General features: G+C 41.3%; 1 protein-coding gene across 1 annotated transcript in view; it reads left to right on the forward strand.

The window, feature by feature from the left end:
* Positions 1 to 23113, forward strand: part of fev (FEV transcription factor, ETS family member) — a 312131-nt gene that overhangs the window by 73671 nt on the left and 215347 nt on the right. The window lies entirely within an intron of this gene.

The raw sequence follows: 23113 nt of genomic DNA on the forward strand, positions 1-23113 counted from the left end.
CTGAAATCCCAGATAAGAGAGAGAGAGAGAGAGAGAGAGTGAGTGAGAGAGAGAACACCCAAATCAATTTCTTTATGTGGAAAATGAAACCAAATGCTGGTGAAATACTGGTAGAGGTATTATCAACACCAGGGGCAGTTCTATAGGGTCACTGAATATTCAGGGCTGTGGATACTTATAGGGTTGATGAAATATCAGAACATAATACACTTTATAATAAAATGGCACAGCATGTCATTTTTTATTTTCTTTTTGGCAACATTTTTATAGTAATTATATTAAAGGAATATTCCAGATTCAGTACAAGTTAAGCTGAATCGACAGCATTTGTGGGATAATGTTGATTACCACAAAAGTTCTATTTAAATTATTTTCTCTAAAAAATGCAAAAATCGAGGTTACAATGAGGCACTTACAATGGAAGGGAATGGGGCCAATTTTGGAAGGTTTAAAGGCAGAAATGTGAAGCTTATTATTTTTATTTATTTATTTTATTAAAGCCCTTACATTAATTCTTCTGTTAAAATTAATATATTATTTGAGCTGTTAAGTTGTTTAAATTGTAATTTTTACAGTCATTTTAGGTTTTTAGGGTATGTTGAACCCGGAATATTCCTAACCCTAAACCTAACCTCAACCTTAACAGTACTTAGATTTTGATTTCAGAATCAGAATCAGAATCAGCTTTATTGCCAAGTATGCTTACATATACAAGGAATTTGTCTTGGTGACAGGAGCTTCCAATGTACAACAATACAAAAATAATACAAAAACAGCAGCAAGACATAGATAATAATAACAAATAAAAAATAGTTATACACATACATACATACACACACAGACACACACATACATACACACATACATACATACACACATACACATATGTAGTGCAATCTAATACAAATCTGTTATCTGTTCTGTACAGTGCAAATACAAATCTGTTATGTACAGTGCAAATTATTATTTTATTTTATTTTATTATTTTTTTTTTTTCAGAGGAATGAAATGGCAGAAGTGGTTGGATGTGTTGGATAAATATAAAAAAAAACTAAACTGTGTATTGCACATAGTTATTGCTCAATGGGGCAATTTAACTGTTCATGAGATGGATAGCCTGAGGGAAAAAAACTGTTCCTGTGTCTGATGGTTCTGGTGCGAAGAGCTCTGAAGCATCGGCCAGAAGGCAACAGTTCAAAAAGGTAATGGGCCGGGTGAGTGGGGTCCAGGGTGATTTTTCCAGCCTTTTTCCTCACTCTGGAAGTGTATAGTTCTTGAAGGGGGGGCAGGGGGCAACCAATAATCCTCTCAGCAGTCCGAACTGTCCTTTGTAGTCTTCTGATGTCTGATTTTGTAGCTGAACCAAACCAGACAGTTATTGAAGTGCAGAGGACAGACACAAAGACTGCTGAGTAGAACTGTATCAGCAGCACCTGTGGCAGGTTGAACTTCCTCAACTGGCGAAGGAAGTACAACCTCTGCTGGGCCTTCTTCACAATGGAGTTAATGTGTGTCTCCCACTTCAGGTCCTGTGAGATGATAGTGCTCAGGAACCTGAATGACTCCACTGCTGCCACAGTGCTGTTTAGAATGGTGAGGGGGTTCAGTGTTGGTGTGTTCCTCCTAAAGTCCACAATCATCTCCACCATTTTGAGCGTGTTCAGCTCAATGTTGTTTTGACTGCACCAGACAGCCAGCTGTTTAACCTCCCTTCTGTATGCAGACTGATCGTCATCTCGGATGAGGCTGATGACAGTGGTGTCGTCTGCAAACTTCAGGAGCTTGACAGAGGGGTCCTTGGCGATGCAGTCATTGGTGTAGAGGGAGAAGATTATTGGGGAGAGCACACATCCCTGGGGGGCACCAGTGCTGATTGTACAGGTGTTGGAAGTGAGTTTCCCCTGTCTCACAAGCTGCTGCCTGTCTGTCAGAAAGCTGGTAATCCACTGACAGATAGACATGGGAAAAGACAGTTGGTGTAATTTATTCTGGAGTATAGCTGGGATGATGGTGTTGAAAGCTGAACTGAAGTCCACAAAAAGGATCCTTGCATATGTCCCTGGTCTGTCCAGATGTTGCAGGATATGATGCAATCCCATGTTGACTGCATCATCCACAGACCTGTTTGCTCGATAAGCAAATTGAAGGGGATCTAGAAAGGGTCCAGTGATGTTCTTCAGGTGGGCCAACATCAGTCTCTCAAATGATTTCATGACCACAGACGTCAGGGCGACAGGTCTGTAGTCATTAAGTCCTGTGATTTTTGGTTTCTTTGGGACAGGAATAATGACTGAGCGTTTGAAGCAGTATGGGAATTCACACTGCTCCAGTGATCTATTGAAGATCTGTGTGAAGATGGGGGCCAGCTGGTTAGCACAGGATCGAAGACATGCTGGTGAGATGCCATCTGGGCCTGAAGCTTTCCTCGTCTTTTGTTTCCGAAAGATGGAGTCACATCATCTTCACAGATCTTAAGTGCAGGTTGAGTAGCAGGAGGGGGGAGGAGGGGGGTTGCAGAAGGTGTTGGTGTTTGTGTGAAGTGAAGGTCAGAGTGGGTGTGAGGTGTGTGATTGGGCCTTTCAAATCTGCAGTAGAACACATTCAGGTCGTCAGCCAGTTGTTGGTCCACCACAGGGTTGGGGGTAGGAGTCCTGTAATTTGTGAGTTGTTTCATGCCACTCCACACTGATGCAGGGTCGTTAGCTGAAACTTGTTTTTCAGCTTCTCAGAGTATCTTCTTTTAGCCACTCTGATTTCCTTGTTCAGTGTGTTCCTGGCCTGATTGTACAAGGCTTTACCCCACCCCTGTAAGCATCCTCTTTGATGTGATGAAGCTGCCTGATCTCTGCTGTAAACCACGGTTTGTCATTGTTGAACTTTAAATAAGTCCTAGTAGGAATGCACATATCCTCACAGAAACTGATAAATGATGTAACAGTATCTGTGAGCTCGTCCAGGTCTGTGGCTGCAGCCTCAAAAACACTCCAATCCGTGCAATCGAAGCAGGCTTGTAGTTCCCGCTCTGCTTCATTGGTCCATCTCTTTACAGTCCTTACTACTTGCTTGGTTGATTTTAATTTCTGCCTGTAGGTTGGAAGAAGATGAACCAGACAGTGATCAGAGAGTCCTAAAGCTGCTCTAGGGACAGAGCAATATGCATCCTTTATTGTTGTGTAGCAATGATCCAGTATATTTCTATCTCTGGTGGGGCATGTAATGTGCTGTTTGTATTTGGGCAGTTCACGTGTGAGATTTGCTTTGTTAAAATCCCCAAGAATAATGATAACTGAGTCCGGATATTTTTGTTCCATGTCTGTGATTTGATCAGCCAGCTGTTGCAGTGCGGCATTCAAACACGTGTTTGGCGCGATATACACACTCACCAGAATAAATGAGGAAAACTACTGCAGCGAGTAGAAAGGCTTACAGTTAATAAAGAGCGCTTCCAAATTAGGACAGCACATCCTCTTTAACATTGTTACATCTGTACACCAACTTTCACTGATGTAAAAGCATGTTCCACCGCTTCTCGTTTTCCCCGTTAACTCCACGATGCAATCTACTCTGAACAGCTGAAAGCCCAGAAGATGTAATGCGCTGTCCAGAATGGCTTCACTCAGCCAGGTTTCTGTGAAGCACGAGGCAGCAGAGGTTGAAAAGTCCTTGTTTGTGCGGGTGAGGAGATGTAGTTCGTCCGTTTTGTTAGGAAGAGAGCGGAGATTCGCAAGATGAATGCTCGGCAGCACTGTTCGAAAGCTGCACCGATGGAGTTTGACCAGCGCACCGGCTCGTCTCCCTTGCCTGCGTCTCCTGAACAACAAAGCCGCGCCTCCATCTAAAATCCAGCAAAACGTCTGAATATTCAAAGACTGTCTGGTATAAGCTGTCGAATGTTCAGCAGTTCGTCTCTGGTAAAACTGACTGGAAAATGATTACTAAACACAGGACAAACAAATAAAAACAACAAAACAATAGGAGCGCTCCACACCGAGGCAGCCATCCGCGAGGCCATCATGATGTATACCTTTCACTTAGTTCTTTGCAAATGTAGTATCAAAATGGGTCGTAATGGCACCGAGTATAGCTGCTGCGTTGCGAGCTCCGACCCAACATTGCAGTTTTTTGTTTGTTTTGTCTACAGTTCTTATGTTTTTTGTCTTGGATGTTGTCTGCCTTATCGTCTACAATAGACAAACACTTTTGGACATTGGTTCTGCTATAGCACACCGAAAACTGGACTTTAAATTCCTCAATGCCGACCCACTGTTTACAAACACGCCAGTGGAGCCCTTTGTCTGGGCAGCCCGGCCACGGAAACGCGGCCGGAAAAGTGGAAGGAGAACCGGCATTCTCGTCAGACTAAGACGTCACACAAATCATCCCCCACTACACAGTATTCTACTGAGAGCACAGATCTCTTTCCAACGAGAGATGAGGGACTGCTGCAATATCTGCCTTACAGAAACTTGGATGTCTGCGGAGATTCCAGACTCAGCCACTGAACCCGCGGGGTTCTCCGTGCACTGAGCGGATAAAACAAAAGACCTCTCAGGTAAAAGCAGAGGTGGTGGTGTATGTTTTATGATCAACAAATCCTGGTGTGATCAGAGGGTACATTCTATCAAGTCTTTCTGCTCTCCTGATCTGGAATTTCTCATGCTTCTATGTCGGCCATTCTGGCTACCGAGTAAATTCACAACGATCATTATCACAGCTGTGTACATCCTGCCACAAGCCGACACAGACCGGGCACTCAAGGAACTGTATGGGAGGATAAGTGAGCAGGAAACTGTGCACACTGAGGCCGCATTCATTGTGACTGGGACTTTTACAATTTCAAATCAATCGCACCGAAATACTTCCAACACATCAGTTTCAACACACGAGGGGACCGGGTTTTGGACCATTGCTACTCTCCCTTTCGGGATGGCTACAAATCCCTCACCCGCACACCATTTGGCAAATCGGACCACTCTTCCATTCTGCTTCTGCCCGCTTACAGGCAGAAACTGAAACAGGAAACACCCCCCCTCAGAAGGATCCAGTGCTGGTCTGACCAATCAGATTCTGTGCTACAAGACTGTTTTGATCACATGGACTGGGAGATGTTCCGGTCTGCCTCTGATGACGACATCGAGGTATATGTTGATAGCGTAACATGTTTCATCAGTAAGTGCATAGAGGATGTTGTACTGACCAAAACTATACGGATCTACCCGAACCAGAAACCATGAATAAATAGCGATGTTCGTGCGGCACTTAATGCGCAGACCTCCGCTTTTAATTCCAGGAACATGGAGAAGCATAAACAAGCCAGTTATGCCCTTCGCAAAACTATCAGAGCAGCCAAACGCCAGTACAGGGACAAGATTGAAGGACAGTTCAACACCACCGACTCCAGAAGCATGTGGCAGGGAATTAATATCATCATGGACTTCAAAGGGAATAAAAACTCCACTGTGAACACCACTGCCTCTCTGCCGGATGAGCTAAATACTTTTTATGCTCATTTCGAGGGAAATAACACTGCCCTCATGGAGAGAGCTCCCACAGCCGAAACTACAGAGGTTAGTTCACTCTCCATCTCTGTAGCGGATGTAACCCAATCCTTCCGATGGGTGAATATCCGTAAAGCCACAGGGCCAGACGGCATTCCACGTCATCAGAGTGTGTGCGAACCAACTGGCTGGTGTTTTTACGGACATTTTCAACCTTTCCCTCTCCTTGTCTGTGGTCCCCACATGCTTTAAAACATCCACCATTGTGCCTGTACCAAAGCAATCCAAAATCACTTGCTTCAATGACTGGCGTCCTGTTGCTCTGTCCCCCATCATCAGCAAATGCTGAAAAAATAATCAGAGATTACACCTGCTCTGTGCTGCCTCCCTCACTGGAATCACTTCAGTTTGCTTACCGCAACAACTGCTCCACTGATGATGCGATTGCATCTACACTACACACTGCTCTCTCCCACCTGGAAAAAAGGAACACATATGTGAGAATGCTGTTTGTAGTCTACAGCTCAGCATTCAACACCATAGTGCCCTCCAAGCTTGATGAGAAACTCCGGGCTCTGAGATTAAACAGCTCGCTGTGCAGCTGGATCCTGGACTTCCTGTCAAGCAGACGCCAGGTGGTGAGAATGAGCAGCAACATCTCCTCATCACTGACCCTCAACACTGGAGCCCCACAGGGCTGTGTTCTCAGCCCACTCCTGTATTCCCTCTACACACATGACTGTGTGGCAACACATAGCTCCAGTGCCATCATTAAGTTTGCTGATGATACGACAGTGGTAGGTCTGATCACTGACAAGGATGAATCATCCTACAGAGAGGAAGTGCACACTCTGACACACAGGTGTCAGGAGCACAACCTCTCCCTCAATGTCAGTAAGACCAAGGAGCTTGTGGTGGACTTCAGGAGAAAAGACAGAGAACATAGCCCCATCACCATCAATGGAGCACCAGTGGAAAGAGTCAGCAGCTTCAAGTTCCTCGGTGTCCACATCACAGAGGAACTCACATGGTCCGTCCACACTGAGGCCTTTGTGAAGAAGGCTCACCAGCACCTCTTCTTCCTGAGACGGCTGAGGATGTTTGGACCAAAACATCCTCACACGGTTCTACACCAGCAAGGTAGAGAGCATCCTGACTGGCTGCATCACTGCCTGGTAAGGCAACAGCACCGCCCTCAACCGCAAAGCCCTGCAAAGGGTGGTGCAAACTGCGAGACACATCATTGGAGGGGAGCTTCCCTCTCTCCAGGACATATATACCAGGCAGTGTATGAAAAAGCTCGGAGGATCACCAGAGACTCCAGCCACCCGAGCCATGGGCTGCTCTCACTGCTACCATCGGGCAGGCAGTATCGCAGCATCAGGACCCGCACCAGCTGACTTCATGACAGCTTCTTCCCCCAAGCAATTAGACTTTTGAACTCTTGATCTCTCACGATCAATATACATCAGCACTGCACTTTATTAAACTTATAATCTTATATCTCACACTGGACTGTTATAAATATCTCTTAACAACACACTGGCAACTGACTATCAGCCGACAGCCTGAATGTCAATATAGCACAATACAACATACTGTATATTTTATATATTCTATTTTTATTGTATACTGTGTATTCTATATTGTGTGTATGTGTATTCTATATTGTGTGTATTGTATACTGTACATTGTATATTATTATTTGTATATTGTGTTGTGTAATTATGTGTATATTAGATAGGTAAATTGTGTTATGTAAATCTGATGTTTATTGTAATTTGGTATATGTCTCATCACTGTCATGACTGCTATGTTGCTCGGAACTGCACCCAAGACTTTCACCCACTGTTGCACTTGTGTATATAGTTGTGTGACAATAAAGTGATTAGATTTTTGATTTGAAAATGGATGTGACTCAAAGGCACAGCAGGGGTGATCTTCAGGGAATTGACATTTGCCAAATGGTGGTGCTTCTCCAAAATTCAGCACATCAGGTCCAAATCTGGGTGGTGAAAAGAATTCGGAACTAACACATCGATTTCCTGTCTGATCACGCTGAATTCAACTTGGACCTAGTTTTTAGAGGTTTAAAATAGTCAACTTTTTTATTGAAACTTTTATTTTCCACAGGTGACAAACAGTCCAAGAATGCAGCAGGTTCAAGTTTAATATGTGTCAGACAATAGTAGACAATATTTCTATATGTTCATGTAAATCTTTCAACTGAAAGCAATTAGAGATGCCACTGATAAGAAAAGCTCTCCAAGGCATTCTAGAAGTTTCACTTTAAAAACGGTTGGTATCTCTCACACAGATCACCTTATTGCAGATTTTACACATTTAGCTTATTTTTAAACAATGTAACTAAACAAAGCAAGTTCTTTCACAATCTAATTAGATATAATTGTATTTATAGACCTCTGTATACACAAAAGTATGATGTGCTTCATTCCCCTCCTCTGAGTTATAAGAACTTGGCCTGGAGCGAGAAATGTATGAGTCATTAAACTTGTGAATGCTCCGTCGCCTGCTATTGTTACATGATACACTCCATTTCATAATCACAAAACATTAAATGTGCATGGCCAATCAGCTGCCTGTCATACTTTTCCTTTAGAAAGATCATAATTTGTCTCAGTAGCAGCTCTCATGAGCAGTTGGAATGTCAGCACGTGTGCAGTTCTGTCGTGAGATGTGTTTACAATATGCCACTGAAACATAACAGAGCATGTCAGGAGGCGTGTTGTTGAAACTTTTATTAAAATGTTTGCTTCCTCTCTCTCTGCCTCTCTCTTTCTCTCTCTTTTCTTTACTTTTTCACAGACAGACTTGTCTGTCTCTCTTTCAGTCTTACTCTCTCTCTCTCTCATTCTCTCTCTGGTGGAAAGTCCCCTGTGCATTGGGAGTGATGGGGTCAAGGCACGCCACTTGCAGCTGTGTGACCACATGAGAGAGAGAGCAGAGTGGAGGAGTGAGGAGATAATGAGAACCTCTGTGCTGTAAGATGCAGCCAGCGGCTGCAGCCCGATTAAAGACCAGCTTACAGCTTTCCACACTGATCCGTACTTCACACTGCTGCCCGCTGCTCCATTTACTCACTCACTCACTCACTCACTCACTCACTCACTCACTCACTCACTCACTCACACACTCACTCACTCACTCAGACATTCATTCCCTCTTTCACTCGCTCATTCACTCTCCCACTAACTTATTCACATTTTTCACTTATTCATCCACTTAATTATTCATGAAATGACCCACCCAGTCACCTATTAATTTACTCACTCACTCACTCACTCTCTTACCTATTCACTCAGTCTTTTACCAATGCACTCATTCACACACACTCGTTCACTAATTTATTCACATACTGATTTACTCAACTCATTCATATATTCACAAACTCATTCAGACACTCTATCACTCAATCATTCACTAACTCACTGATTCACTCACTCACTCACTCACTCACTCACTCAAACATTCATTCACTCTTTCACTCGCTCATTCACTCTCCCACTAACTTATTCACATTTTCACTTATTCATCCACTTAATTATTCATTAACTGACCCACTCACCCACTCACTCACTCACTCTTTTACCAATGCACTCATTCACTCACACAATCGTTCATTCATTTATTCATGTACTGATTCACCAACTCATCCAGACAATCTATCACTCAATCATTCACTCACTCACTGACTCACTCACTCATTCATTAATTCACTGACTTATTCACTCCATTGCTCACTCTTTCACTTACGTATTATGGTAAGTTACACACTCACTCAGTAAAATACTCACTCATTCATTCACTGACTAATTCATGCACATTTTCACTCATTATCTCATCATCTCACTTATGCTCTTCCACTAAATGAGTACTGACCCACTACCTCATTCATTCACTCACTTTAAAGCCCGCACTATGGTATAATGATCACACTCATGCTCTCAAGCTTGGAAAATGGAGCACAAGTGGAAGGATACAAAATTAGAAGTATTTCGCGGTGTATGGGAGGATAGTGTCTGTAGCTACAGACAGGCACTAAAAGCTGCCAGGTCAGCATATTTTAGCAAACTCATAGAAAATAACCACAACAATCCTAGGTGTTTATTCAGAACTGTGGCTAAATTGGTTAGGAATAAAGCCTTGACTGAAACAGATATTCCGTTGAAGCACATTAGTAATGACTTCATGAATTTCTTTACTGTTAAAACTGAAATCATCAGAAATAAAATTGTAATTATGCAATTGTCTGTCACAGTACAGGTAGTGGTACCAGGAGAGGTAATGAAAACAGTGTCTCATTTACGAGCAACTTCAATCCTCTGCTGTCATATGTCATGAAGAGCTAACCAAATTTATCAAAACATCAAAAGCAACAACATGTATGTTAGAGTCAATACCAACTAAGCTCTTAAAAGAGATATTCCCTGTAATCTCAGAACCTCTTCTTAATATTATTAACTCCTTGCACTGTTCAGGATGCAGACACACTCACTCAATTTAAGTCTAGACTAAAGACTCATCTATTTAGCCAGGCATACACCTAATTTATCCATCAACTCACAATTAGGCTGCTTTAGTTAGGTCTGCCGGAACCAGAAACATTTCTCATAATCTATAACTCTGCAAAAAATTGAATGGCATCTACGCTAATATTATTCTATTTGTTTCCCTGTCTCAACCTCAGGATTCATATCCTGAGGTAACCAGAGCTGGCCTGGTTTATCCCAAGGTTATTTTTCTCCATTAACAAACATCTTATGGAGTTTTATGTTCCTTGCCACAGTCGTCTTTGGCTTGCTCACTGGGGTTCTAAATACAATTATTATTTAATGATTTATTTGTATACACAATATACAATCATATTTAATCAAACTACACAATGATGACTATGTTAGATATTACAGTTTCATTTTCTGTTAATGCATGATTTTCTGTAAAGCTGCTTTGAAACGATGTGTGTTGTGAAAAGCGCTATACAAATAAAAATGACTTGACTCATTCACTCACTCAGAGTTACTCTTTTTAGTCACTTACACATTAATTCACTCTCTCACTCATGCACATATTCATCCTTTCCCTCATTGGCTCACCGACTCATATACTGTCACTCACTCTTTCGGTTGCTCATTATTGTAATTTACTCACTGAGTGACATTCATTCATTCATTCATGCATTCATTCATTAAAAGAGGATTTCCCTTTATTTCTAGCTAATATAATTCACATTGCTGCATCCACACATACTTGCAGTAATTTGGCATTTCCCTCACTGAATCATGCTTTTCTTCCAGTGTGGGAAACCCCACTCATCCATCACACACTTCTTTACTGCAGACCCTCACGCTGCTCCCACATGTCTGTTTTAAGACATGCTGCAAGCTTTCAGTGAAACATAATTTAAAACATGCCTGTAACATTTTTCCTCTTGCATTAAGTGGCAAATTGAGTCATCTGCAATGTTCAGAAAGAAATATGAATGCCAGAATTTGCCATGTTTTGTGGGATGCTTTTGATTTCCTTGCAAATCAATTTCCAATACGTTAACTACTGAATAAAATCTTCAAAGGGAAGCTCCATTGTCCTCTCTTCATTACATTTCACACAGACCCTTTTTATCAGCCGCTCCCAATGTTTTCTTTGTTTTGGTTTTATTACGCTCTCATGCAGGAGAGTCTGTTTCTTACTGAACATCCAAAGAATGCACAGTGACTCACTTGTCTTCATGTTCAACCACCAATCTGGCACAGGAGAACAGAGAGAGAGAGAGAGAGAGAGCAAGCCTAAAAAAGGAAGACTTCCCTCTCAGAAAGAGATTAGACAATTAGCCATCATTGGCAGGCAATTGCTCTGTAGGAAAGGCTTTCCATTTTTTTACCACATCATCTGAACAGTTAATAACAGTCATTTCCATGTGTCCAGACAATAAAACCTGCAGTGGTACTGAACAAACTGAAGGGGAATTTCTCTTTTAAGAATCCACTGTAATAAAACAGGTGACTTCACTGCCTAGCCCTCAAGTCAAAATACAAAAATGTCAATTAAGACTAAGCATATCCAATCAGTCAAAAGGACATGGGGATATCTGTGTGCTCAGTTGTGGTTGACAACTGAGGATGAAGCGTATACCTGTGTCACAGCCTGTTTGTAACGCCTTCAAGCTAACTTTTCAGCTTCTTTTTAGCTCAGTTTATCTGTGTAAAAGAATACCCTGATGTCATAAACCTTATAGTTGCAGCTGGCCCTCATAAATTGTTTCAAAGGGCTCAGATCATCTATTTGGCAGCTGTTGCAAGAAAGAGTCAAGCCAAGTCAAGTCATTTTTATTTGTATAGCACTTTTCACAACACACATTTCAAAGCAGCTTTACAGGAAATCATGCATTAAAAAATGAAACTGTAATTTCTATAAAGTCTTATAGTGATCATTGTGTAGTTTGATTAAATATGATTGTAAATTGTTTATAAAAAGAAATAATTAAATAGTTTAATAATAATTGTATTTAGAACCCCAGTGAGCAAGCCGACGGCGACTGTGGCAAGGAACACAAAACTCCATAAGATGTTGGTTAATGGAGAAAAATTACCTTGGGAGAAACCAGGCTCACTGTGGGGGCCAGTTCCCCTCTGGCTAAACAACATGAATATAATGCCAATGTTAGTTATTTGTGTGCAGTGCAAGTCATGGTTTTAAATGTGTAAATTAAGTAAGCGTTAAGGTTCATTGTCCAAAAATAATATATATATATATTTTTTTTTTACTTTAAGACTAATGACTAATGTCTTTGAAGTCCATCCTGGATTAACTGCAGAAGTTCACATTGATGCACTGTCCTTTGTTAGTTGGCTGATGAAGGCTTTTGCTGGCAATTAAATGATAGTCTATGTATTCAATTTCAAGAGTGTAGTCCATCAATAGACAAAGGTGATGCAGGCAGAGATAAATTATTAGGTGCATCGCAGTTCAAGCTGCAGGTCATTTCGGTGAGGTTCGGTGGGGTCCATCCTAAGTCCAAGGTTCAGGCAGTGGCATATGAAGTATCCGATGTCTTACAGTTGGAGTTGACATCAGTTCATCCTCTGAAGTCAAAAGACTGAAGTGATGTCTGGCTGGGACACATAGCAGTGGAGTCCGACACCAAGCAGGAATGGAGCTGGATCTGGCTGGCTCTGGTAACCTCGGGATATGAATCCCAAGGTTGAGACATGAAAACAAAAAAATTTATATTAGTGTAGATGCCATTCAATTTTATGCAGAGTTATAGATCATGATGGATGTTTCTGGTTCCGGCAGACCTAACTAAAGCAGCCTAATTGTGAGTTGATGAATAAATTAGGTGTATGCCTGGCTAAATAGATGAGTCTTTAGTCTAGACTTAAACTGAGTGAGTGTGTCTGCATCCCGAGCAGTATTAGGGAGACTATTTCATAGTTTAGGAGCCAAGTATGAAAAGGATCTACCTCCTTTTGTGGATTTTAATATTCTTGGAATTATTAACAATCCAGAATTTTGCGATCGTCATGAATGTGACGGAATATAGTGTTTTAGAAGGTCACTTAAGTACTGTGGAGCTAGACCATTCAAAGCTTTGCATGTAGTTAACAGAATTTTAAAATTAATACGACATTTAACAGGTAGTCAATGTATTGATGATATAATGAGGCTAATATGATCATATTTCTTGGTTCTAGTCAGCACTCTGGCAGCTGCATTTTGAACCAGTTGAAGTTTATTTATTGAACTTGCTGGACATCCTCCCAGTAATGCATTACAATGATCTAGTCTTGAGGTCATGAACGCATTAATTAGTTTTTCGGCATCAGCAACAGAGAGCATGTGTTGTAATTTTGCAGTATTTCTCAGGTGGAAGAATGCTGTTATATAAACATTGGAAATGATTTTCAAAGGACATATTGTTATAAAATATAACACCTAAGTTCTTTGCTCTAGAAGACGACATAACAGTACATCCTTCGAGAGTCAAATTATATTTTAGCAGCTTATTTTTAGAGGTTTTTGGTCCAATAATTAGTATCCCTGTTTTGTCAGAATTGAGTAGAAGAAAGTTTCTGGCCATCCAATCTTTGATTTCATTGATACACTCGGCTAATGTGGAGAATTGTGAATTTCTGTTGGGTTTAGAAGAAATATAAAGTTTTGTATCATCGGCATAACAGTGGAAACTTATTCCATTATTCCTGATAATATCTCCCAGGGGAAGCATGTATAAGGAGAAAAGGTCCTAGAAAGAGGGAGACAGAGTCAGACAAAGAGAAAATAAGAGGTCACACCCATGAAACAATTTATTTATTTATCATTTAGGACTACATGTGCTAAAACAAACAATATTCCTCAAACAAGGCCTGAACCTGACCCACCCAATTCTGAAATAAAGAAAATTAAAGGAATAGTTAAAAAAAATATTAATATTGCTTAATAATTCTAATGTCGTTCCAAACCACTATTACTTTCTATATGCCGTAAAATACAAAAAGTAAAGATTTCTTTCTTTCATGTATTTATAATAGTGACTTTGCAGGCTTTCAAGCTTCAAAAAGGAGGCAAAAGCACCATATAAGTATCATGAGAGTAGACCATATGACCTATGTGCTATATTCCAAATCTTCTGAACACAGAAGAAAGATTTCAGTGAGGAACAAACCAAAGTTTTAAGTTGTTATTCAGAGAAAATCTTTGCATTTCCCCTAGCTTCTCTTGGGACATAAATGAGAGTTCATGAAGTGAGTCTGCTCTTTTCAATGAATTGGTTTATTCAGTTCACAGAACCAGTCTGGATGATTCGTTCATGAATCAGACTGATTTGTTTCTTGAGTTCAACTCATTGATTCAATGATCCGTTTGCAACGGTTAGCTATCTGCATTATCAATGAGCATGTTTATCCTCCTTAGCGTGACTGCTGTGTCCATTTTCCATTTCCCTTTTTGATTTGTAACTACTGTAGTAGCCACTAATAAACATGCAAAAAAACAAAAAACAGCGCAGCTGTTCTAACTTGACATCGTGTCTTTTAAAAGCTGCGCGAGATGCATGATAATAGCCGTTGATGTCTTGCTGAAGAGGCAGTCATATGCAGATGTATTTGGTCCTTGTAACATTACAAGTTCCACAAATTTTGGAACATGGTTTAAAAAAGCTTGGTTTAAATAAATACTATTTTTTTATTAAGGAGGAAGTTTTCAGTTCTGAAACGTACAGTATGATTTTACAGAGTGACCTCTTATATGTCAAAAGATCAAGTAAAATTTGATTCCTCATGTTATTATCCCTTTAATGAAGTTTCTTACCAGATGTAGTTTTGTTGCTGTTTTTCCCAAAGACAAACTCCGCTGTGATCAGTGCCATGTTGTTTTGTCATATGACTCGGTGCGTCAAAAGTTGAACCATTTAATGACAGCCAAGAGTGTTCTAAACTGAGATCAGTTAGTTTAAATGAAATGAAATTATGCATAGCATACTCCTAGAAACTGATTGGCCACCCCAGGTGCCACCCAAAATTCTAAACTATGATTGGCCATTTCCCAAGTCCATGGTGGACCTTCAATAAAACTAGGTAGAACCTTGTTGGTTTAAATCGGAGCGGGAAGCATTGTCAAGAAATGACAGTTGATAGAGTGGACTTGGGATCGAATGGACTTGGGGAGAACACTGCATACAGTCATCCGAAATTAAATATGGCTTGAACAAGATCATGCTGCATATCACATACACGAGACCGCGACACTGATGCACACCCGTGAAGCGGGCTTGACGAAATCAGGTGAGGGACCATTTTACTTCAAACAGCGGTTCCATTCACTGCAAACACCATACAACATAATAACAAGGACGATGGTCATCCGTCCCATCACCAGTGCTTAAAGTGAACAGGCCAGTACTCTCTTCTATCCCAACTAGACAAAAACTGTAATGCTGTATTTCTTTGCATATTTCCTCATCTTATCCTGGCCAAGAACCGTTCATTCAGATATGAAATGTCTGACTGAGATGTTAAACAGGCATCAAACATGCAGGGATTTCTTGTTTACATGCAACTATCTGCCTCAAACAAAGTTTTTAAATATCTTTATAGATAAGATTCCAAGAACCTTGTAAACTTTGGCAGATTCTTGATCATAATCATGTTTGAGTTAACAAAATTAATAGGCCTATCAATTATTTTTTAATTTTTTTGCAGAAAGTTTCATATATTGAAATAACAAAATAAGCAAAATTACATGTTTTTTTTTGGAGATTTTTATATGATTTTTAATTGGACATCTTTTTATATCAAATTAAGTAAATTAGGTAAGTTTTTTTAAAACAATGTTTAACTAAATAATCAAATGATCTTTGGCAGTCTCAATATATGGCTATACTGAGTACACAAAACTGAAATCCATGCACATTCTTTAGGTGTAGGCCTATGACTAAGAAATATCTTAAATATGTTCTTTATTGTCTCAAAATAAAGCAATAGCTTACTTGACAGTATTATGTCACATTACAGTAGCTTCATCTCTCCAAAACTCCACAAAACTGCAGAGAACTACCTTGTGTTCAAGGATATATGATGCACTGTTCTTAAAGAGACAGTAACCACATTAGCTGTGTCCATAACATTTATGCAGCTTTAAGAAACACTACAGTACCTACTGTACATAAAGATTATATATATATATATATATATATATATATATATATATATATATATATATATATATATATAAATATTGGAGTCTTCTGTGTTTTGCAGTTTTAACATTTAATAATGATTAATACATTTAAGCTGAAATATGTAACTTTTTCTGTTATAAAACTTTCTCCTACCCCAGTTTAATATGCAGAGACAACAATTAGTTAGCCATTCATAGGTAATTTTCTCGAAAACTCTAAGGTCTTTGTAACTGTAGCGCTATGAAAATTGTTCTGTTTGTTTTAAGCAACCCACTTAGACCCCAACAACATTACACAACCAATGGTGTGAGGTGGGGGGTGGGACTATCTCTTTGTTTGACCAATGGCAGATGGGGTGCATATTCAGAAAGCTGTTCTGATTAAAAAGTTTATTTTTACAATTCCATTTGGTGGTGCAGAAACTGCATATTTCAGCTTTAACTAAACATTTGACTATTGAAATTCCTGTAAATATACATACTGTATATTATTATAATTATTATTGTTATTATTATTTTATTATTACCAGGGACATTGAGTTACGCTTCATACCACCCTAGTAAAAAAGTCTGGACACGCCATTGCACACAAAGCTAAAATATGGCTTCAGAAGTCTTGTGTGGTAGATTGCGGAGAGAGGTAGAGAAAGGAAAAGAGAGAGGAGAAATCACCAGCAGGGGGAAATGCTAAAGCTAATCTCTGTTAAGGAATACCAATAGGAAAGCTGACTACACCACCCTGTTATTATGCACAGGGAAATACTGTCCCAATCAGAACAAACGAAAGGGCATTCAGGTTCGAAGTTCCAAATAAAAAGGTCAAGAGATGTCCATAACAATGTACAAAAATAGTTTCTTTATTTTACCAACAGATAAATCATAAAGGCACTGGATCTCAATCATTTGAATGTGCATTAAAAACACAACGAGCACAGGTAATCTGCTGCATGGTTCACAATAGGCTTCACATTTAAAAGGGTCAAAACCAGCATATATTTGCTGTACCACACAGAGGTCGGAGGCTTACCAGGAGCAGGTAGGCTAATAAAGACACTTCACCACACTCTCACTTACACATATGTGATATCAGTTGTGAGTGACAGGGGCACCACCGCCATAAGCAGGGAATGGCTAGCCTCTTCACAGGGTCCCCAGCTCCTGAGAGAAACAGAAAAGAAAATGAATACAAACAATAATAATAGTGAACATTGTATAATTAACTAACAAAACAAAAAGACAAAACTCTGGCCACCATTATGAGGACACAGAGTTAATGAACTCAAAAAAGTGTCTGAACCCACACAAAACAAAATATGAAAGTGTGAAGAGCAGGGGAGGGAGAGGCTGATGACAAGTCACCCTGCTAAAAAAGTCCCATTAGGAACAACATAACACGGTTTCCAAACCCAAGATGATCTCACTGGTTCCGAACATATACGTTCAGAGAGATAGTGATCACAACTCACTCTGCGAGTCACAGAACAGCATTTTCCGAGACAGTAGCTTTAAAGTGGTCTACAGGGACTTAAAAGGAAACCAGCAAACAACCAAAACCAAAAATGAAACAAAATGTAAACAAACAAAACAGCAGCATCAGGAATTCAGCCCTGCAGCCTTAATGCAGACGGGCACATTCTGGTGTGCAGTTTATGTAACCTAAAAAATCCAAACAATTTCACAAATAGAAAAAATTAAGACTCGACATATTTTAACATTTTAATCACCATAGTGTATAACTAATGATTTCATGTACCAGAAACATTGGATCGACAGCCATGAACACGACCGTGTATACACACAGAACACCAATGGAACAAGTAGACTAGAGAAAGGCAGCAGTTGGCAAGCGAAGTTCGAAACAAGTCACACACGAACAACTGATATTTACATTTACATTTACATTTATTCATTTGGCAGATGCTTTTATCCAAAGCGACTTACAAGAGAGGAAAACATAAGCGAATCATCTTTGGAGACAGTGGTATGAAAAGTGCTGTATTACAAAGTATCACTAGCAACATAATAGTATTCAAAACAGAATAAAGTGCAACAAGGAAATGTCTTTTTTTTTTTTTTTAATGACTGGTTAAGTGCTCATGGAAAAGATGTGTTTTTAGTCGTTTTTTGAAGACAGAGAGTGAGTCAGCTTCACGGATGGAGTTGGGAAGGTCGTTCCACCAACGTGGTACGATGAAGCTGAAAGTCGGGAAAGTGTTTTGGTGCTTCTTTGTGTTGGTACAACAAGGTGACGTTCCTTAGCTGACCGCAGGCTTCTAGTGGGCGCGTAGCTCTGCATAAATGATTTTAGGTATGCTGGAGCAGACCCAGTGACTGTTCTGTATGCCAGCATCAGAGCCTTGAATTTGATACATGCATCAACCGGTAGCCAGTGGAGAGAGACAAGGAGTGGTGTAACGTGCTCTCTTTGGTTCATTAAAGACCAGACATGCTGCTGCATTCTGGATCATTTGGAGGGGTCTAGTTGCACATGCAGGGAGGCCTGCAATGAGAGTGTTACAGTAGTCCAGTCTAGTTATGACAAGTGACTGGACAAGCAGTTGTGTGGCATGTTCAGAAAGGAAGGGTCTTATCTTCCTGATATTGTAGAGTGTAAATCTACATGATCTTGCGGTCTTTGAGATGTGGTCTGTGAAATTGAGTCTGTTGTCGATGGTTACCCCTAGATTTCTGACCGATTTGGTTACTGTTGTTGCACCTAGCTGCGTGATGATGTTGTGTTCAACAGCAGGGTTGGCTGGAAAGACAAGGAGTTCAGTCTTGGCTGGGTTGAGTTGCAGGTGGTGCTCCTTCATCCAGGCTGAGATGTCCGCCAGGCAGGCAGAAATTCGAGCAGTCACTGTGGTGTCGTTGGGCTGGAAAGACAAGTAGAGTTGCGTGTCATCAGTGGAGCAATGGTAAGAGAAACCATGTGCCTGAATGATGGGTCCCAGTGATGTTGTGTATATAGAGAAGAGAAGTGGCCCAAGCACTGAACCTTGAGGTACCCCAGTAAGTAGCTGATGTGGCTTGGACACCTCACCTCTCCAGGCTACCTTGAAGGACCAACCTGAGAGATAGGAATTAAACCAGTCAAGCACAGTTCCTGTGATGCCCAGCGAGGAAAGGAGAGTAAGATCTGATGGTTGACTGTGTCGAAAGCTGCAGAAAGGTCCAGCAGAATCAGGACTGATGATCTTGATTCAGCTTTCGCCCATCTCAGCAACTCGGTGACAGACAGCAGGGCAGTCTTGGTGGAGTGTCCACTTTTAAAGCCTGACTGATTGTCATCCAGCAGCTTGTTCTGTGAGAGATAGGCAGAGATTTGATTGAAAACTGCCCTTTCAAGTGTTTTTGCCATGAATGGGATGAGAGAGACTGGTCTGTAGTGTTCTATTTGTGTGGGATTAAGTGCGGGTTACTTCAGCAGCGGGGTTACTTGAGCCTGCTTAAATGTAGTGGGAAAAGTGCCTGTAAGTAGAGATGTGTTAATTATGTGTGTGAGTGCAGGTAGGATGGATGGAGAAATGGCCTGGAGAAGGTGAGAAGGAATGGGGTCAAGGGAACAGGTGGTGGGGTGGTTGGAGAGGAGGAGTTTAGAGACCTCAGTGTCAGTCAGAGGAGAGAACAGGGAGACAGAAGAGTTTCATACAGGAGACAGGTGTTTGACAAGGTGTGGTGCTGAGAATGTATTGCTGATGGTTGTAACCTTATTAGTAAAAAATGTGGCGAAGACATCTGCTGTCAGTGATGTGTCAGGCGGTGGAGGGGGAGGGCAGAGAAGTGTGTTGAATGTTCTAAACAAGCTGCGAGTGTCTGTGGTGCTGTTGATCTTGTTCTGGTAATAGGAGGTTTTTGCAGATTTAACATTATCTGAAAAAGTTGCAAGCAGGGACTGATATTTACCTAGATCTGCTGGATCTTTAGATTTCTGCCATCTCCTCTCAGCTGCCCTGAGGTCAGTCCAGTGTTCACGAAGGACGTCAGACAGCCAGGGGCTGGGTGGTATAGCATGTGCTGGCCTAGAGGAGATTGGACAGATGTTGTCTAGACAGGTTGTTAAAGTAGAGCTTAGTGTGTCTGTGGCAGTGTTTACATTAAGCGTGGTAAATACATTTTGTGTAGGAAGAGATGTAGAGACAGCAGTGGAAAGGCGAGAGGGTGAGAGGGAACAGAGGTTACGGCGAAAGGAAACCAATGGTGGAGTCTGTTTTCATGTAGATGAGAGAGTCATGTTGAATTGAACAAAGTAGTGATCAGAGACATGTAAAGGAGTAACAAGAATATTTGAGTTGGTACAGTTACGTGTAAAGATGAGGTCCAGCTGGTTGCCCGATCTGTGAGTTGCTGTGGTGTGTAGTTTTTCCAAGTCAAATGAGGCCAGGAGAGTATTCAATTCAGTAGCCTGGGGCTTGTCTTGGTGTATGTTGAAATCACCAAGAACCACAAGTGGCCTTCCATCCTCCGGCAAGGAGGACAGCAGGACATCCAACTCCTCAAGAAAGTTTGTCAGCTGACCTGGAGGGCGATAGATGACAACAACATGTATTTTTGTGGGTTGCATTGTAGTAATAGCATGGAATTCAAAACTAGTATTGTTACAGAGTGAAGAGTGTGTTGAAAAAGTCCAGTTGTTATGAATGAGCAAACTTGTTCCCCCGCCCCTACCGGTGTGTCGAGGGGTGTGAGAGAAGGAGAAGTTGTTGGAGAGAGCAGCAGGTTTTGCTGTATCCTCTGGACGTTTCCATGTTTCTGTCAGTGCCAGGATGCTGAGGGTGGACTGTGTGGCAAAGGCTGGAATGAAGTCAGCTTTGTTCACAGCTGACTGGCAGTTCCAGAGTCCCACTGAGAAAGAGAGCGGAGCAGGTGCTGAAGTGCAAAGTGGGCGTAGGTTGTGTGGGTTGCGTTTGGTCTTGCATCGATATCGTATAAACGGTCTGTAACAGATAACAGGGATGTGCTTGAAGGCATGTGTTATTCGTGAAGTAGACATGTTAGTATATAGAAGGAAAATAATAAGAGATACAATAACAAGATACTTAAGTGCTATGTTGAGTGGCGCCTTGTCAGTGTCCTTGCTTGGTGGACTCGCACAGGTAGACTCGCTGGTCTTTACACAAGTAGGTATTCACACGAGGAGGGCTTTACATGAGGGCTACCACTTCCGCTTCCGCGTCAGCATTCAAGTCAAATATATACGTGATGATAATGAGCCATTCAATGAAAAAAGCAGGACACGCCTTAATGCTACTTAGCACAACAAAGCTCGTCACGTGGTCAACAGAAACTAAAGGTCGCGCGAGGTGACAAGTGCGACTTCCGTGCACCGCAAATAAATTATGCTGCACTTTAGCAATAAATAATACCCTAAAACAAGTGAAGCACTGTTTATAAACACTAAAAACCAAGATAGTTTTACACACTGGACAATCAACGCTAAATCTAGCAGTGAATAACCTGGGACAAACAATATAGCACACACACACCAACCTTTGTATAAGCCAGTAAGACAGTAAACAAACAGCACAAGCCTAGCAATGAATACCACTCTACAACAAAGTAAAACAATGAAATAAACACACTTACACGCAACTGCAGACTCCTGTAGATAGATTGCTTATCCTGATATCACTCAAAGAGAAACAAACATTAGCATAACATTAAACAACACATTTCATTATAATGAAAATGTGCGATGATGCATTTCTAGGTGGCACATGAAAGAAATGTCACTTTTTCAGGACACTGTATTTTAAAGATAATTTTTGTGAAAATCCAAATAACTTTACAGATCTTTATTGTAAAGGGTTTAAACAATGTTTTCCACGTTTGTTCAATGAACCATAAACAATTAATGAACATGCACCTGTGGAATGGTCATTAAGACACTAACAGCTTACAGACAGTAGGCAATTAAGGTCACAGTTATAAAAACTTGAGACACTAAAGAGACCTTTATACTGACTCTGAAAAACACCAAAAGAAAGATGCCTAGGGTCCCTGCTCATCTGCGTGAACGTGCCTTAGGCATGCTGCATGGAGGCATGAGGACTGCAGATGTGGCCAGGGCAATAAATTGCAATGTCCATACTGTGAGACGCCTAAGACAGCGTGATAGGGAGACAGGAAGGACAGCTGGTCGTCCTCGCAGTGGCAGAGGACGTGTAACAACACCTGCACAGGATCGGTACATTCAAATATCACACCTGCGGGACAGGTACAGGATGGCAACAACAACTGCCCGAGTTACACCAGGAAAGCACAATCCCTCCATCAGTGCTCAGACTGTCCGCAATAGGCTGAGAGAGGCTGGACTGAGGGCTTGTAAGCCTGTTGTAAGGCAGGTCCTTACCAGACATCACCGGCAACAACGGTTGCCAACAGTTGCCTATGGGCACAAATCCACTTTCGCTGGACCAGACAGGACTGGCAAAAAGTGCTTTTCACTGACGAGTTATGGTTTTGTCTCACCAGGGGTGATGGTTGGATTCGCGTTTATCATCGAAGGAATGAGCATTACACTGAGGCCTGTACTCAGGAGCGGGATCAATTTGGAGGTGGAGGGTCCGTCATGGTCTGGGGCGGTGTGTCACAGCATCATCGGACTGAGCTTTTTGTCATTGCAGGCAGTCTCAACGCTGTGTGTTACAGGGAAGACATCCTCCTCCCTCATGTGGTACCCTTTCTGCAGGCTCATCCTGATATGACCCTCCAGCATGACAATGCCACCAGCCATACTGCTCGTTCTGTGTGTGATTTCCTGCACGACAGGAATGTCAATGTTCTGCCATGGCCAGCGAAGAACCCGGATCTCAATCCCATTGAGCACATCTGGGACCTGTTAAATTGGAGGGTGAGGGCTAGGGCCATTCACCCCGGAAATGTCCGGGAACTTCCAAGTGTCTTGGTGGAAGAGTGGGGTA

This window comes from Myxocyprinus asiaticus, chromosome 11, assembly GCF_019703515.2.
Source record: "Myxocyprinus asiaticus isolate MX2 ecotype Aquarium Trade chromosome 11, UBuf_Myxa_2, whole genome shotgun sequence".
NCBI lineage: Eukaryota > Metazoa > Chordata > Actinopteri > Cypriniformes > Catostomidae > Myxocyprinus > Myxocyprinus asiaticus.